This window comes from Mus musculus, chromosome 4 (assembly GCF_000001635.26).
Source record: "Mus musculus strain C57BL/6J chromosome 4, GRCm38.p6 C57BL/6J".
In the NCBI taxonomy this organism is placed as follows: Eukaryota; Metazoa; Chordata; class Mammalia; order Rodentia; family Muridae; genus Mus; species Mus musculus.
The window spans coordinates 119,861,845-119,878,832 of record NC_000070.6 but is presented as its reverse complement, the minus strand read 5'-3'; the positions used below and the strand labels follow the sequence as shown (position 1 = coordinate 119,878,832).

Sequence of the window (16,988 nt, the reverse complement as noted above, 5' to 3'; positions counted from 1 at the left end):
GCACAATCTTCTTGAGGTGCCTTATTCCTAAAACACACCCAGGATTCTCCCTCTCAAACGCCTTCCTACCCAACTCCTCCAGGATCCCACCACAACCTCAGACAGAGAACAAAAATCTGGGGATTCTAAGGTTTATTGAATGGTTTCTTAAGGAAGCAGCAGGCAGGGTTTCCCACATGTAAACCAGGCAAAGCCCCAGGTTGAACAGCCTTCCCCAGCTTGGTGATCTCTTCACACAGAGCTGAACCATCCTGTGCTGCTGTCTGAATATGAAATGTCTCCCATACATTTGTGTGTCTGAATACCTGGTCCCCAGCTGCTGGTACTGACAGATGGTTGTAAGCCACTAGGGTTGGGCCTTGGGGTCTGATAGTCAGGCTCTGCTTCCTGTCTGTCCTCTGCTTCCTTCCTGCAGACGCAATGTAACCAGTTGTCTTACCCTCCCCATGCCAACCCTTCCCTGCCTTGATGGGCGGTATCCTCTCAGACTGGGAGTCAAATAAACCCTTTCTCCCTGAAGTTGTTTCCTGTCAGATACTTGGCCACAGCAATAATAACACACACGTCCCGCCCACTGTCACTGCCTCACCTCTGGCCGAGTTTATATTCTACAAAGTTTATCAGAATATCTCACCCCCCTTTATTTTGATGGGTTTTGAGGCAGGGTTTCTTTGTGTCGCCCAAACTGGCCTTAAACATGCCATCCTCTTTCATTAGTTGCCCAAGTGCTAGATTATCGATTGTGAGCCACACTACCTGGGGGCTCGTGTCATTTTGAAAAGGGAAAGTAGACAGGCGCTGCTCTTCCTAAAGCGAGGAGAAAGCAGGCTCACTGGAGTTGCCTTTCTTCACATTCCTTACAAGCTGCATGAACACGTCACCCATTCTGAGCCTTGATTCCCCCACAGGAAAACAAAGGGCCTGGTGGGAATGTTCATTTAGGACCCAATGAGTTCAGTATAAAGTGGCCGAGAAGTTGATACATCCTACTGTCCTTGTGTTAGTTGCTAACGACACTGAACCAAGTTCCTGGTATACACTCAATTAACAAGAAATTGTGTTGTCATTTCTAAAGTAATACCAAGCAAAGCCAGACGCCTAGCGTCATAAAAGTCAGAATCCTTGTGGTACAGGCCTGTAATCCCAGCCACACTAGAAGCTAACACAGGAGGGTTGCAAGTTCGAGGCCAGCTTGAGCCACAAACTGAGTTCAAAGCCAATGTGAGAAATTTTAGGGAAAGCCTACTTCAAGATCAAGAAAATAAAGAGAAGACTTGGAGCATGGCTCAGGGGTAAAACATATGCCTGGCATGAGTGAGGCCCAGGTTTCAATCCTGGGTATCACAAAACACTACCACCAACATGTGTTATAATGGAGGCAACCTTGTAACCACCCTCCCTGCTTACATCTCTCAGGTAAGGGGACCCAGGCAAAACTATCTGTATTCCCACAAGGTATCCACAGTGTAGGTTGGCTCACCCATTATTCCCTGCTGTGCCATTACAGCCCCCTAAAGTCTCCTTGCTCCATTGCTATGGGAGGGCAGAACACTGTCATGCTGCCCCTCCCCCTTCAGGGAGTCATGGTAGGGAAGCCCCAAGGGCCAGCACTCTCCCAAACCTCAGACTCACTGAGATTGTGGAAGGAGCCCAACCTTGTCCATCCTCCTGCCCAAGACAAACGAAGAGAAGAGAAGATCCCTGACCCGATCCTGGCATATTCAGATGCCCTTTCATTTGCTTTTGAGGCTTTCTGGTCGGGTGGCAATATCAGCCCTTCGTTCCTTGGTAGAGTTTCAGGACGGCCCTAAGACCAGCTGACTTGTCATCTGCCACTACACCCAAGTGCCTGGCACAGATCCGTAGTGAGATCAGACTCAGTCTCTGTAGCTTTCCAGAATGGGGCTTCAGTGGAGGGCTGTGCTTTTGTTTCAAATAAAGGATTTTTTTTTCTTTGCACTCAAAAGCATTCACCCTGGAAAGTGCTGCTGTAGGGACAGAAGGCAGGAGCCAGTCTCCACGTCCCTCCTGAGCATGTCAGCATCCTCCATGTGAAACTCTAAGAGGGGTGGCACAGCCACAGCAAGTCCCCGAACTTTACAGCATATGTGCCTCTCCAGCATGGATCCACTCCATAGCACATTGTTAAAGTGATAAGTAGTGATAGACTTGCCATGAATATTCCAGATAAAATCTCTCTCCACAACAGTTGATGTAGACAAAGGGCATCACAGGAAATGGAAGAGGGAATGAAAGAGCCTGTGTGTGTGTGTGTGTGTGTGTGTGTGTGTGTGTGTGTGTGTGTGTGTGTGTGTGTGTGTGAAACCATTCATCAGACATTGATTTCAATAAATGAAGCATCCAGAATGTCTGTGGCAAGTGCAGGGTGCTTGCATTTCCTTCTTAAACCTCATGAAGCCCAGTCCTGGTCCCATAAACCCCAGTGATAATAGACAGGTCCAATTCTGGAAGCTGCCCCTTCTGTTGCTCTGTGAATAACACTTAAGGATGCTTAAAGATGGAAGGTCAAGAGAACAGAGCCATGGAGAGCCAGATTAGCAACAAGCAAGCTCCCTTACTCCCTGAAAGAAAATGGGAAAAGGCTTCTGTATGGGTCAGCATTTCTCCCAGCAAAAAATGTTAGCAAAGGCTGCCCACGACCCCTTCTGCACTCCCAGGGATCAAGAGCAGGAGCCGAAGACCCCAACATCCAAGCAGGAAGGAGAAAAAGATGAATAGAAATTTTAAAAGGCTAGAAAGGAGAGAAAAGCCAACACAGCCACTTCATCCACAGATGAAGAGTGAGCCACAAGCCCAAGAACACAGAGTAGGCCAGCACCCAAGGACATCAAGAAGAGGAAAGCCATGAGCTGTGTGCCTCTATGTCCCCTCTGTTTGCAGGTGTTTGGACTTGCTTGAGGTGGGATCTTCTGCTGTAAGGGTATTGCTGAGTCCTTCCTGATGGGAGGGGACATGGCACATGCAGCAGGCATGCCTCACACAGAGTACCCTGCAGGCAGAGCTCTGTCCTCCCCACCCCTCCCAGTGCTATCACATAGCTGGTACCACTTCCTGCCCAAACTGCTCCTGCTCACAGGGCTTGAAGGCCACAGTGCTAGAGACAGCCCTAATGCCAACTCAATATGCATTTCCCAATCTTCAAATGGAGAAGCCGAGAACCAGAGAGACTGTTGCATCCTATATATAAGACTTGGAAGCAGGTAACGGGGTGGCTTCCCCATTGGGACCCACAAGTCTCAAGCTTGCCTGCCTCCCAGAAAAGAGGGTCCTCTTTCTTTGATTGTTTGGACTAAACTACCACCCAAAATGCAGAATCATTTTGGAGAGGCTAAGATACAGCATCAGGATTGAAATTTAGAGAAAGGAAAAACTAACAGCCAGCATGGGCCATCCTAGTACTGTAGGTGGACCCACCATAGGACGACCTTGGCTCCTGGGAGGACCAGCCATGGAGGGGAGTCACTAGAACAGCCTGGGCAGAGGGATGCAGGGACCTCCAGGCCTCAAAAAGCAAGGCCCTTGCACTGCTCCTTCCTGTGGTGCCACAGGCTCAGCCTCTTGCCTCCAAGTCTATGCTCTTGTGCCTCCTCAGTGAGGCCTTTCCCAACCACATGGAGGGAAACTGCCTCGATTCTCCTGCCTCTTGTACCATGCTTGGCTTTTCCCTGCAGCACCTACTGCTTAGACTTTCTATCATTCACTTACTGTTTATTTTATCATCTATCACCTTCTGTTTTCTGATAACCTCGAACAGACATGGAGTTTGGGTTCACTCCTGTGTTCCCCAGGTGTGTTAGCTAGTACCTGATACATAAATGCTCAATAAATACCAGTTGGGTAAATGAATGAAAGATAGGCCTTCCCTCCACTCTTTCAATAATACCTACCTATTCACCTACACACACACTCACACACACCCACACAGGCACAAACATGCACATGTATAGTCACATACTCACATTCTAGAATACACATATGGACATGTATAGTCACACATACTCTCACAAACACATGCACATACACTCACAGGCACACACATGCATGTACCAACATATATCCATGCACACACATATGCATGTGTGCACACACAAGCACAGTCACATATGCACATACATTCACACATATGTACACATACACACATATGCACATGCATGCACACATACACATACACATACACACACTTCTGTCCTTTCTCTTCTTTTCCACCTGTACCCAGTCATTCATTCCTATTAACAAGTACATATTAGGCTAAAGCTAGCACAATATGTAAGACTTGGATGCCAGTGGAAATCTGTCTCCAGGGAATGATGGACAGACACTTCAGTCTTTAAACTACATGTGAACTAAGTTTTGATTTTCATGCCTGTAATTAACTATTCAGTGTGTTAAGTTGAAAGTAAAATTAGAGGTGAGATTAAACTGGCCCTCATCCCCAATAGCATCCTACTACAAATGTTCCTCAGGGTGACAGTCCCTAGGATGTAGGTAGGCTGGTGAGATGGGGTAACAATCCTTTTCTAGCTCTGAAATTCGACTGTTACTTCTATAATGAGGCAGCTGAGAAACTTCCCATCAGGCAGAAGGATATGAATTAATGCAAATTTCCCACATACATAAAACATGGTGCTTTCGTCTCAGCCCATAAATGCCTTTACCTTTTAGCATGCTCACTCCCACGTGGGGGTTGTGTGGAACAGATTTCAGAAGTTCTAGAAGACCATGCGGCTGCCAGCCGTGTGAAACAAGGGAACATAGGCAATGCCTCTAAGAAGGTGGCAGCCAGAAATGATCACAATCTAAAGGGTGTGTGGTCAGTGCAGCACATGATTTTCCTAGTCTCCTTCTGCGACTTTCAGACTGTTCCAGATTTTTCTACCCAGAGCCTTACCATGACCTTACATTTTTTATCTTTATTTGTTCTGTCAGGTAAATGCTACCAGGTTGGTGAAATGAACCTTTTCTCAAGGCCACAAATATTCTAAAATGTGGCTGTTGCTTCTTTGGGTCTTCCTGAAGGTGGAACACCTATTTATTTTTATCTTCTTGGACAGTAGCCTGGCACCCTGGAACCGTGGCTGTTCCTTAAGTGGAGAGTAATTAATGACTTTCTCAGTAGCTAGTGAAGAGCTGTGTGGTATCCCCAGACACCACCCAATAGACAGTGCTCCCTATTCTTCCCTTTACGGCTCCTCACGGATCACCTCTGCTGTAGGGAAGGCAAGGAAAGAAGAGTCACCTACGAAGGCTGATGGAGGCCTCTGAGGAAGGCATGAGCAGACTTCCCAGGGACTTATGCTACCACTACATTTAAATATATACATTTACATACTTTACATAACACTACAGGATGCTGTTAAGACATATGAGTCAGTGGTTGGTTCATCATTCAGTTAAGTACCATGTGTGTGTGGGGGGGGCTCTCTTTTCCTCTATTTATCTACATTCTTGGTATCTTGGTAATAATAATGCATTGCTTGGCAATAATAAAAAAGTAACCAAATTCTGTTTAATTGAAAAAAAGTAATGTACAACTGTCCAGGATAGGACAGACACAAGAGGCAGAACTGAATCATGGGTTGGAGACAAGGCAGGACATGAGCTGAGTGTTGGTGGTCTTCAAGGTATTGCTGCCTCCAACCGCATCTTCTCCCTCTTCCTGCGATCCAGACACCAGGCGCTGACAAAGGCACAACTGGGATGAGGGAGGCAGGGAGAAGGAGAAGCTCTCTGACCACGTCATGACATTCATTTGGCAGTTTCTGAGAAGTAGGAATATCTCAGGGTGCTTCTATTTAAGGTGACCGGTGCTGGGCATAACGAGTAAATCCAGAATGCCAGAATACGGAGGAGAAAGGGGGCGTTTCCTCACAGGGAAGGTTGAGTGGAAGGCTGACAGCTGAAGCAGGACCCCAGGCTTATGGTGGAGAGTAATGTCCAGAGGTGAGGGAATCTGATGGGGAGGAGGTCTCTTCTCACAATAACTACTGGTACAGCCGATCACAAGTCAACATGCCATCCTCTCTGACTTTTTCTGGTAGCTTTGGGATACATGCTGCAGATCCGGCTTCTCTGGTTCTTGTGCCAGGTTTGGCAAAGTGAGATTCTGCTGTGCTATCCTCCACTTGGTGGGTCTTGGGTAGGCAGCCCGGGTGCTGATGTACCTGCAAGCAGGGAGAACATGTATCAGAATGGAGCTTTACTGTCTTGTTTCCATTATGTCATGATGTGCAGAATGGAAAACGGATGAGTGGGAGGTAGGCAGGGAGGAAGGCATATAAAAGGTAAACAAGGCCAGAAGGGTTGATGGAGTGTCAGGAGGAAGGACTCACAACATCAGAGACAGCATGCAGAAAGGGGCAGAAATCATGCACACTCAGGAAGGCCAGCCTGGGCTGGTTCACACAGATCCCTGGCCACGACTGTGTCACCTTCTGCTTTGCCCATCTGCCTCCTGGTCCAGAGGGGACCTTCCCAGCCCTGCCTCCCCTTCCCTTCCTCCTAATGGCCCTCCCCTAAGCATATCAGAGAAATGAACTTACTTCTACTACTTGGGTCACTGTGCCTCTTGTCCAGCTCTCCTGGGGCTTCTGGAAGTACATGTCTTGGAGATCCCGGCTCCCTCTGAGTGTCAACATCTCGGTCTCTGGATGCACTGGAATCTGCCTCTGTAACTTCTTTTCTTCCTGTTCTTCAGGCAGGTGGCAGGGTGTTTTGTCCCTCGCTGGACAAGACGCAGCAGGAGTGGGCAACGCAGGGCCAAATCCGAGACACCAGACTGAGAGGGACAGGAAGGGGAGACACGGGCAGTGCTGGGTGATCTGGACCACCGGTCACCTCATTCTAGTTCACAGGTGGACAGCTAGATGAGGGACACCTGGTGGACCAGAACTGCAAATCCAGTGTACAGACAGGTTACCTTTCATGGAACATTGAGCTCTTTCAGCACATTGGTCTTCATTAACATGCGTGCTAGCAGATCCACTTCCTGGGACAGGCTCATGCTTTAAAACACATCAAAACTAGCCAGAGTCAAAGAGCTGATCTGCTTTGGCAGTCCCCATGGAAACAAATCTAGCAGCACTTCTACAAAGCTCCTGGAATGGGCCATCCTCTTGCTAAGGTTTCCCTCCAACAGATGCCCACTTGGAATGCCCATTCCCCCAGAGATATGTAGCCCAGTGGGTGGGACATGGCATTAAACAGCACCACCTGGATCAACCCCAGATGGGTCAGGCATGTCCCTTCTGCATTATAGCCAAGGACTGTGCCATGCCAGGCTGGATCAACGCATTACAAGCACAATCGAGAGCCACAACTATGATAGTAACTGCAGTGCAAGAATCCATTCCTAGAGAACACAGCTGAAAGCACACACTCTGTATGAGTAACTTGGACATTAGCATACATCTGAACTACCTGGAAGACTTATTAAAACAAATCTTTGACTATAGTCCCAGTACCCTTGTTTGGTGGGTCTGAAAATGTACATTTCTAACCAGTTACCAGGTACAGTGGCTGTGGTCCAGATGCTATGCTTTGAGCACTTCAGATCCGTACCAAGAGAGTTAAATGGTAGCACCTATTAACATGAAATCTACCACTAATATCTGCCTGTCTGTCTATTATCAACCAGGACCTAAAAGAGAGGCAGGAAAAACTACAACACAAAGAAAACTTTTGACCAATGTAACACATTCATTATAAGACAAAAAACAAGGAAAACCTTAATGTTCTTTGAATTTCCTACTTCATATATTCACTCACTCACTTATTCATTCATTAATCAAAAATAAAAAATCCAGAGTAGGTGTTTGCTCAAAGAAACAATTAACTAACAAGCCAAGAGCAGAATCCAAACTAGAAGTCCCAGAGCTATTTTCAAAAATCACAGAGACCTAGAGAAATCCCTGTTGCGTGCCATTGCTGGAGCCAGTGGGGTCAAGAATGTCTGTGATGGGTGCATTTGGGCTGTCTCTCCCTGTGTTCTGCAAAGCATTCCCTGCTGAGCCAAGCCATGACTGAGCCGATGCCTGGGCTCCAAGATCAACCATGACTTGTTCAACTGTGGGCCCAGACCTCAGACGTGGTCTTCTCAGAAATGCCACAACTTGGAGAAGGCAGAGGAGAGACCTCGGATAACTCCTCAGGAAGCACAGGATTGCTGAACCATGGCGATGACAGCCCAGCCTAACCACCATGACAAATATCATTTCCCAGCACTGTGTTCTGCAGCTCCACTTGGCCCTTTGCCCTGGATAGCCACCTCTTCCTGGAAAACTGCTGCTCCCAGCTTTCTCATGCCAGGTTCCCTGTGCCCCACAAGCAGGAACTTCCCCTCAATTCTCTCCTAACTTCGTCTTCTCACCAGCTCCCTGCTTGCCCGTGTAGCCACATCCCTGCCTTGTCTACTGTCTTGTCGTCATCTCCTGAGCACTACTGAAACATTTTTTATACTCACTCACTTCTCTCCACACAGTGCTCACCAGTGAGCTCCAAGGTGCAAGAACGTCACCGTCGCCCCAGTAACTCAACAGTGTCTGGTCCACAGCAGGCTCTCTACCAAGTCCACTGAGTGAACTAATGAAAGTACAGACTGAAAGAGGCCTAGGCACCAGGTGCGATACAGTTCCCAAAGTCAGAACCTGAGACCTGCCCTCCTTTTCTCTCCCTTTGGTAGCGGGAGCTGAGGCTTCAGAAGGATGTGAAAGGTGGAGAGGTATCCTTAGGTCGGAGGGCACAGTGACAGGAAATAGAAGGCAGAGACAGTCCTGGGACTGAAGTGCCAAATCTGTTCTTAGCTCAATCCCTTTGGAAAGAGAGATGCTGGTGATACCTAGCCAGAGAGCCCAGAAGGCAACCCAGTACAGAGAATCATGAAATTCTTTAGGGGCAAAAGAATTGGCTTCAAACCCTATGTTAATCAGAGAGACTTATCTCTCTGAGGTTTTGAATCTTCATCTATAATGGGAATGGCTGAGAATATCCAAGGCTGATGGGTTGTATCTGTGAGGAAGAAAGGAGTTAACATGGGCACAAGTGCTCAGACTACAGCAAGAGCAGAGCCTGCCACTGGAGTTACTATATTAAAACCCGGAATTCTCTCAGGATCTGGGCAGAAGTCACATCTCAGGCATGAAACTCTATCAGTCCTGTTCTGCAAATGACTCTCTTGGTCTTGCTGAGCCCTCAGCACCAGCCGTGGAGACACTCCAGCCCAGAAGCAGCAGTCCAGGGTGGAACACTGGACATTTGGAGCTAGCACAATGATCACAAGCAAAACCACACCTAGACTCCCAGGAGAAGGCCACCATGGGGGCCACAAAGGAAAGCTAGGTACAGTCAGCAGAACCTGAACTGTGAGCTGTGGAGACAAGCCACGCATCCTCTACTTCCTGCCCAAAGTTTCTAGATCTCCAAGTCCTACAGACAGAAACTGTAGAAGAGCCAGGTGCACTCTTATCACTGGATCCGGTGACAGCTACACTGCCTTAAGACACGATCTGTGCTCTTTCCTCTTCTTCAGGTATCCCTTACCAATGGTAGTGGCTAAAAGACAACTTCATGTTGTAGATGACATCCTTTCCTCTGACTCAATCACTCCCAAACCACTGTCACTTTTTCCTGGGTGGCAACTTTAATGGCATGTCTCATGCAAAGAGTAACATTACCCTCTCCATTAGAGTATCATTCAATACAGCCATTGGCTGTTAGTCATTGACAGCTGAGAGCATATGTGGAACTATGCTTCATTCTCAGGAAGACACTATGCAGTAGCCAGTTCCTGTCATAAACCAACCTACAGTCAGGCTGGGAACAGATAATCTCACACCACCATCATGAGTGGGGTGTCAGAGATAATTGCAATAATAATAATTTTTTTAAAAAGCATCCATGATGGATCACATGGAGAGCAGAGTGAGGGACTGAGCAAGGCCACCTTCTTCACAGGGCTCTGCCCTGCTATGTTCACAGGACATCTGGAGCATGGGTGAGCTCTCAGTTTTCTGGAAATGTTACTTATGATGTAATGGGTGTTGGTGGCCTCCTGAGTCAGGAAGGCTTCAGGGAACTAACACTAAGGGCTAAAGAATGGAAGGATTTCAACATTCAGGAGAGAGGCCGTGAGTGAAAAGGATAAAGAAGGGAGGAGGGTGAGCTGATGGGGTGCAGGAGAGGCTGGCTGCAGCCATAGCTGGAGTCCAAGGCACCTGTGAGCTCCCTAAGACAAATCCTCCACAAGTTGCCTGGGGCCTCAACTGCATCTCAGCTGCCTCCGGGCTGATGATGTCAGCTGAGGAAACGTTTGACATCTGCCTGTAGATGATAGTGAACATGTGCACACCAAGGGAGAAGACCAAAGCATCTCACACTCCGGGGACCACTGGCCTCAGAGATGAAACAAGAAAGAGGTTAGAAGGGAAGATGAAGGACTGGGAAGCACGCATACCACACTGTGGGAGGAGCAAGGAGAACCACTGGCTGCAGATACTTTAGGCGGCTATTGGCAGATATGGCCAGGGCCTGCCTACAGGTCTGAGGTTGGGCAGAGTTGGTCTGAAATCCCATCAGTGGGACTCTTTTACTTTGACCTTTGCTAGAGTTTGTTTGACTCTGTCTTCAGGATTCATCAGAACTCCTGAGCATGCCTACTGCTTGGTCCAGAAAGGCTCTCTCAGCAACTTCTTACCATATGCTCACTCAACTGTCAAATCAGACTCTTATATCAAAGCCAGCAAGCATTCCACCCCCTGTATTCCCAATGGCTGCCACTCTTGTAGCGCCTTTCACACAGTGGCTGATTGCTGGTCCTGCCTCCCCCCCAGACCATGAGACTTGGCCTAGGAACCAACCACATTTGGATTCAACATCAAGTTATCACATGGCCAGGAAGTGACATGCAGGAGGAAACAGTGCATTTGTGAGACAGGAGTAATGGCTGTCCTGCTGTTGACCTAAGACTAAAAAGACATGGGAACTGAAATGAATCAGAGGAGCTGGGCTGACCTAATGGGCTAGTAGCCTGTCTAGAGAATGCTACCATGTATGGCCTGGCTTACAGGGCCAGAACTTCAGTTGCTCGTGCAGAAGTTGGATGTCTGCTTTCTCATAAGAAATCAGTTGGGCTTTATGTATCAGAGCACACAAACTTAAGACACTGTGTTGAGATCCAAATACAGTGTAGCTATAGCCACAATGGACTTATAGGCTAATCATTTATAATATCTAGATAACAGCTTTGATTCTTGTAGCATCAGTATCTGGTGTGTCATAGACACTGAATAAATAAATGCTTGCTGATTGGAAAGCGAATGAATGAATGAATGAATGAATGAATGAGAAAAAGGAACAGATGGGTAGGAGAGGGGAAGCCAGATGGATGCCCAAGTGTCAAGACCCCAAGCAGCGGACTGGGCAAGCTCAAGGTGACCCTTCTGCCAGGCTGTCAATGTGAATATCACAGGGTCTTGCTTGTTGGCAGAGGGAAGGATGGAAGACAAGATCTGTAAAGGAGTCAGCCACCAGCTTGGCTGAGGCTATCTCCATCAGAATCTCTGTCTGCAGCCAAGACAGTACTGACCGCAAGCTGGTGCTTGGCATGCAATGGGTCTCCATCCCTTCAAGGTCTACCTATGCTTCATGGTGACATGAATGAGAAATGTACCCCCAGAGGCTCATATATCTAAACACTTGATCCCTAGGTGGTGTGCTATTTAGGGAGGTTTGAAAGGTGTGGCCTTGCTGCAGGAAGTATGTCATGGGGAGAGGGTTTTGAGAACATATAGCCTTGTCTCCCATCCAGTTTGCTCCCTTTGCTTCTTGCTTGTAGTTAAAGATGTAATCTCTCAGCTCCCATCCCTGCTTGCCACCATGCCTCCCAACCTTGACAGACACATCCCTCTGGAATGGTGAGACCAAAAAAACCTGCCCTTCTGTATGTTGCTTTTGTGTTTTACTACAACAATAGAAAATGGACTGGGAGGGGGGATGAGATAGGGGATTTGTGGAGGGGAAACTGGGGAAGGGGATAACATTTGAAATGTAAATAAATAAAATATTCAATAAAAAAGAAAAGAAAACAGACTAACACATGCTTCCTGATCGATGCATGCTGATTGGAAGGAGGGAACACAGCACCATTTTGTGGATTCCATGGGGGAAAGAAAAGAATCATCTGGACAGGATGCTCCCTGGCTCTTGCCAAAAGCTCCCTCTCAGTTGCCTCTGAAGCTCTGGGTGGGCATGTGTGAGCCTGGTATGAGACTGCTCCTCAGCCTGCAGGAACACCACTGGGAGGGACTGACATCTGAGCGACCCATTCGGAAAGCCTAAGGTTGCAAAAGCAAAGCTATTTCAGGTTCAACTGAGTTATAATTTATTTTTCTAACTGATCATTACTGCTGCCGGCTCTATAAATAGCCACCTGGGGAGTCTGCTTTTCTGCTCCCAAATGCTCCAAGAGCCTGGCTAGGGTCTCTGTGGTTTCTGGCCTGCTAAGCACACAGCACATTTTTCTGTGCAGCCCTTCAGGGAATCCTCCTGCAGTGCATGCCAAGGAATCTGCTGAGTTCTACTTAGCTCAGTCCTCCCTCCTGACCCAGATGCTGGCCTCCAAACCAGCCACCCAGTCTTCCTCCCCCACCACAGGAAGCCTCACTCCCTGGTCACAGGTGGTCCCTGAACCAAGGTCTTAGCCTCTTTGCTTACTCTGCTCCAATCCAGTGCAACCCTCCGTGCTCAGAAGAGGAGAGCTACTCCTCCCGAAGCAGTCCAACTGCAGTAGCACTTAAGGTCAAATACAGAGAGGAGAGAGCTGGTCTGATGGTGTGGGTGGTGTGCTATGAAGAGCCCACACAGCTTCAGGAAGGGGAGCTGTGGTTTACATGAAATAAATCTAAATGATTTAAAGAAGGGCTAAAGAGATGGCTCAGCTGTTAAGGGCACTTGCTGCTCTTGCTGAGGACCCAAGTTCAATTCCTATAACCCACACTGGATAGTTCACACCTGCCTGCAACTCCAGTTACAGGGGATCTGATGCTCTCTTCTGGCCTCCATGGACACTACACACATGTGTGCACATGTAGACAAGCAGGGACATACACATAAATAAAAATTAAAAAATATAATGCCTTAACAAATGCATGTAAGTGTGACTCGGCTTAATTAAGTACATCCAAAACCCGCTCTTGACTGTTCTAACTAGCTTGGAGTTTCTCCAGGGACCTGGGAAGGACGTGATACACAGAAAGACTCACTGAGTTCCAAGCGTTATATATATTATTGCACTTTGACATCACACTCCCAGTATGGGTGCCCTTATGCCTGCTCTGCCAGTGAGGGGCCTGAGAAAAGTGATTTGCTTGAAATCACACATAAAGAAGACAGAATGGGGTTCGATGCCACGTCTCCCTGCTACTCCTCCTGCCTGCCCCTCTATCTAGAAGACCAGAGCTTAAGGCTGAGTTTAGTTTTCTGTGTTGTAGCAAACAGTCAACCTCCCCGAGGCAGCGAGGGAACCTTCTGTGTGCTTCCTTCACACACTGCTCACCTGAGAGCAGCGCCTACTAAGCCATATTGGAATCTGCTTCTGAGGTCCCTAGCCCAGTCAAGTCTTAGATCTGCTGCTACTGGCTGGCACTCTGGAGATTAAGGCTACTTTCTTACCAGTGTTTTTAAAAATTATAAAGAGAAAACATATGAAATATCAACATGAGCTCAAAATATAGCCAGCCTATAGTCAATACCCACAACTGGTGTCCTGTCATTGGCCTTCCCCAGCATGTGAAAGCTCATGGAAGCCAGGCTTAGCCAGATTTCCACGATGCTGGCTCAGAATAATTGCTTTGCTCACTGAAAGAAAGAGTACAAGGAAAATCAGGGAAATGGTGAATTAAAAGAGAATGACTATCAAAACTGAGAATCTGAATAAATATTAAGCATGGGGTCCATTAAGTTAGCTCGGTGAGTAAGACTTCAGACCAAGCCTGATGGCCAGGATTCAATCACAGAACCCATATGATAGGCAGAAAGAGAGAAACCACCCCTGCAAGTTTACCTCTGACTTCCACGTTTTCTATGTCTCGTGCATATGCACATGTACACACATACACACACACACACACGCGCGCGCGCACATGCATGCACATGCACACTAAATAAACAGATGTAATTTTTGTTTAGTTATGAGCTTTTTAACTAATTTTCTCACACTGTAAAAGCAGCATTGTGTGTAATCTGCGAATCTTCAGCGCTTTGCACCAACATGGGATCCTGCTGCATAGAGCATAGTCTGGTGTCTGTCGTGGGAGGCTGTGAAACACAGGCTTCAGCTTGGGAGAGACACTGCCTAGGTTAGGTCCCCTGTCCCATCAGTTTGAGTGAAGGCCTAGGGGAGGTTCCCATCATTTCACCCATGAAACTGTCAAGCTGGCAGGCCTACCCTACAGCAGAGATGAGGAAACGGATGCAAAGGATGCAAAAGGCCCAAGAAAAGTCTATGTCCAGTGCCACTGTCTTAACCAGTCCCCACTGTTAGGGACTTGACTGCTCCTTGTGCTCTATTTACATAAACATTTGCACTAGAAAATCTCCAACTACCTAAATCCTTTCTACATAAACACCATTATTTCTTTGATATTCAACTCCCACCCCACCCCCCATACTGAAGATGGAACCTAGGCTTTGGGCATATTGTGTAAGCATTCTGTCACTGAGTCCAGACCTTCGAAATACAATGATTTTCTTAAAACAAAATAGATTTGACATTGCCAATCCAAAAGGGACAGGGACAGGATTTTTTTTTTAAGGCTTTTAACACACATAGCCAAATATCCATCTGCAAACGGGTGTAAGCCCACTTCCCAGTCTCTGCCTACAGCTGAGTTCCAACCTCTTTTTTGTTTTTAAAGATTTATTTATTATTTATTATATGTAAGTACACTGTAGCTGTCTTCAGACACTCCAGAAGAGGGAGTCAGATCTTGTTACAGATGGTTGTGAGCCACCATGTGGTTGCTGGGATTTGAACTCCGGACCTTCGGAAGAGCAGTCGGGTGCTCTTACCTGCTGAGCCATCTCACCAGCCCCAAGTTCCAACCTCTTAAGGGTCTTGGCGAATTTGTTGGGGAAACTACATCATGTCCTTGCTTTGACTTCACTTTTATTTAATTACCAGGGACTTTGAAAAGTTTTTCACCTGTCTTATTCCTCGTATGAACTTGTGTCTCAAAAGGAATCTCTCAAGTTATGCTTCGTAGGGAAAAGTCACTTGCATGCAACCTGACCATCCCTCCAGGGACATACCTTAACCACACACACCTGAGCTGACAGAGCAGGGCAGCCAAATAAAGCACGAGGAACAGCTTCAGCGGGACGTGAGGTCACGTGGAGGCAGAGATGGATGCATGGCAGCGGGAATAAAACCAGGAATCTTCTCTGGAGACAGAGGCCTGCCTACAAGCCCCAGAGAACTGGCTTCATGCATGGGGCGGGGAGCCACATGCCATGCATAGCCTGCTGTTCTACGTGAGAACCTCCGCTGCAGGCACACTAGTGACACCAAAGAAATCAGTCAGAGGACCTACATAATCACTTTGCTACTTGCCTGAGCAGTCCACTTCAGGTCTCTTCAAAGGGGCTGGGGAAACCTATGCCTACTACTGGGACTGAACATTGCAAGGCCTGGTTGCCCTACTCCAAGGGTATATGATGTAACCAAGGAGATGACACTGAAGGCTGGAGATCCCATCTGTGAGTGCCTCCAGAGGCTGGGACGGGCAGCTACCATTTGTTCAGAAGAAGGTAACTTAAATGGATTAAGTTTAACCTCAAATGGTAAGGAAATGTATGCATGTGGCTGGGGAACCCTGAGAGGAGCAGGAGGAGGGCTCATGGTCTCTCACAGACCACTACATTGTTGCCTGGGGAAGAAGGCTTGTGAGGCAGGCAGAAGCCAAGAGCACTGGCTAGGGAGGAAAAAGGCCAGATTTCAGAGAGGTCTGAATCCCACACAGAGACTTTGAGGTCCATCCAATAAACAGAAGGGAACAATTTAGAGACTTGTGAACAGCAGATTAACATAATCAAAGGGAACCTCTAAAGACTTCAGTTTTCAGTAGAAATGCATATGAGACCGAAGAAAAAACAGAGCCTTGTAGAGAGCCCAGGTTAGCAGCCACAAGGCTTGTCCAAAGACACCAGACCTGCTCCTGAGAACTAGATCTAAAAGTCACCACAAAGTCAGTATCTATTGTGCTTGGAGATGAATTCCATAAGGGGATTAAGTATATATTTTGAAATGTGGTGGATGTAGCCATGGGAGGCATAAAGACACAGGTTGGTACCCTGGGAGGAAGAAGTAATGAGTTCAGAGCAGGGCAGTTAGAGTAGTGTGGGGCTGGAGAGATGACTTAGCAGTTAAGACCATGTGCTGACCCACATGGAGGCTCACAACTGTCTGTAACACCAGTTCAGAGGACCGGCTGCCTTCTTCTGATGCCTGTGAGCAGTAAGCACTCACATGGTGCACAGACATGCATGCAGGCAAAACACCTATATACATAAAATAAAAACAAAGAAATCTTAAAAAGAAAGACAAGAGCATCCCAAAGGCAGGCATTTACTGCAGGGGGAGGGAAATGAACAGTGCTTCCAAACTGTTCAAAGGAGAATTAACTCCAGCAATGTTTTAGCCAACATCAGTGAACAGCTGTCTGTCTACACAACCAATTAATCTCCCTCCTCCCTCCCTTGCTCTCCCACCTTCTTCCCTTGTTCTCCCTTCTCCTCAAGAGCCTATCAGACCAGGTTGAGAGACCAGGAGAGGGCTACCCAAAAGCATGAAATTCTGGTACTTTCTTCCACTGAAGTGCCATACATAAACGTTGCTCATTTTCACACACAAGGATGAGCTTCCACATGATGTTCAAGGCATCGCGCTTCCCGTTCCTCCTGCCCTTTGCCAGGTCCTC

The 16,988-nt window shown here is 47.4% G+C and overlaps 1 protein-coding gene across 9 annotated transcripts in view; it reads right to left on the bottom strand.

Moving 5' to 3' along the window:
* Nucleotides 1-16,988, bottom strand: part of Hivep3 (human immunodeficiency virus type I enhancer binding protein 3) — a 404,287-nt gene that overhangs the window by 259,213 nt on the left and 128,086 nt on the right. For 3 of the 9 annotated variants that reach the window (XR_867814.2, XR_001784097.2, XR_003954884.1), the window contains 2 exons: nucleotides 6,561-6,796; nucleotides 5,496-6,182 (listed from right to left, as the gene is read on the bottom strand). The exons of the other annotated variants lie outside the window; for them this stretch is intronic. The gene's annotated coding sequence lies outside the window, so the exon portion shown is untranslated. Of the gene's footprint in view, nucleotides 1-5,495; nucleotides 6,183-6,560; nucleotides 6,797-16,988 lie in introns of those variants that run through there. 9 annotated transcript variants of the gene reach the window in all.